The 1,796-nt window shown below is 42.5% G+C and overlaps 1 pseudogene; it reads left to right on the top strand.

The window, feature by feature from the left end:
• Positions 1-1,026: 1,026 nt before the first annotated feature.
• On the top strand, positions 1,027-1,692 carry LOC101564120 (annotated as a pseudogene).
• The last annotated feature ends 104 nt before the right edge of the window (positions 1,693-1,796 follow it).

Genomic DNA, 1,796 nt, shown 5'->3' with positions numbered 1-1,796 from the left:
TAAGATTAAAATGCGTTGTTTGGGATGCAGGCTGAGGAGAGACTGGGAGAACAAGAGGAATTGTCCTTTAGCTCAACCTGATGGACCACCCTTACACATTCCAGATCCTCTCTCCAAGCAGAGGCTTATGCTCAATTCTGAGCAAGAAAACTGAAAAATAGAGAATTTAAATAATTTGTCATTGTTTTGTAACTCAAAACCAGATGGAAAAGATTTGCTTGTTTCCACTTCTCAGTCCAGTCAAGCACTATGCCAAGCAGACGAGGAGGCAAATATGATATGGCCCAAATCCATGGCATAATGACTCTGACAAGAGCATCTAATGTTTACACAGAAGGGCTGGAATAAAGGGGGGAGAAAAAGGTTCCCGTTATTAAGTTTGGGAAGGGGGAGGAAAATTCCAGTTTGGGGAAAAAAATTAGGAAGTTCAAAGCAAGAGATCCAATTCAGCACAAACAGGAACTCTAGTGTGGAAGGGGAAAAAAATTAAAGTATTTTTAGGATTGAAGAACTTGGGTTTTTTAAATGAAAACAACCTGTCAAAAGTATAAAATGAGGGCCAGGGAGATAGCTCAGTAGAATAAGCACTTACCTGTCAAGCACAAGATCCTGAGTTCAATCCCCAGTACAGAGAAAATAATAATAATAATAATAATAATAATAATAATAATAATATGAGAGAGAGGAATCATGTCCACAAAAGGGAAAGGAAAAGACTCTTGGTAGCTAAATAAATAAGTAAATAAGAATTTCAACAGAAGATGAAGCTTGAGCTATGGTCTGAAATTATTTTGTGTTCCTGCAAAAGCTGTATGTTGACACCTAATCCCAATCGTGTTCTAAGACACAGGTCCTCTGGGAAGTTACTAGGCCATGAGGTCAGAGCCCTTGTAAAGGAAGTCATTGCCTTCAAAAAACAAAGGTACTACAGAAATAGTGAAAGGGAAAGAAACTGCTCAAAAGCAACGAATAGCTGGGATGAGGGAAAAGAGACAAGAAGGAAGGGGGGCTCTTCCGGTTCTCCACCATGGCGCAGGAGCATGTGAGAAGGAGAACCCCATGCGGAAACTTCGAATTCGCAAACTCTGCCTTAACATTTGCGTCGGGGAAAGTGGAGACAGATTGACCTAGGCAGCCAAGGTACTGGAGCAGCTCGGGGCCAGACTCCTGTGCCTTCTAAAACTAGATACAGGGCCCGGGGAGATGGCTCGGTGGAATAAGCACTGGCCTGGCAAGCGCAAGGACCTGAGTTCAATCGCTGGGTCCGCCAAATAAATAAATAAATAAATAAATAAATAAATAAATAAATAATCTAGGTACACTGTCAAGTCCTTTGGCATCAGGAGAAGCGAGAAGATCGCTGTCCACTGCACAGTCTGAGGGGCGAAGGCAGAAGAAATCCTGAAGAAAGGCCTAAAAATGCAAGAGAATGAATTAAGGAAAAATAACTTCTCCGATACTGGAAACTTTGGTTTTGGAATCCAGGAACATATCGATCAGGGCATCAAATATGACCCAAGCATCGGTATCTATGGCCTGGACTTCTATGTGGTCCTGGGTAGGCCAGGTGTCAGCATGGCAGACAAGAAGAGCAGGACCGGCTGTACTGAGGCCAAACACAGAAGCAGCAAAGAGGAGGCCATGCGCTGGCTCCAGCCGAAGTACGATGTGATCTTCCCTCCTGGCAAATAAATTCCCGTTTCTGTTCAGAAGGCCAATAAAATGTTTTCGGCAGAAGAAGAAGAAGAAGAAAGAAGAAGAAAGAAGAAGAAGAAAGAAGAAGAAAGAAGAAGAAG

Source organism: Octodon degus, unplaced genomic scaffold (genome assembly GCF_000260255.1).
Source record: "Octodon degus isolate 3935 unplaced genomic scaffold, OctDeg1.0 scaffold00014, whole genome shotgun sequence".
NCBI lineage: Eukaryota > Metazoa > Chordata > Mammalia > Rodentia > Octodontidae > Octodon > Octodon degus.
Note: the sequence above shows the minus strand (reverse complement) of the source record. Positions and strands in the feature narration are given on the sequence as shown.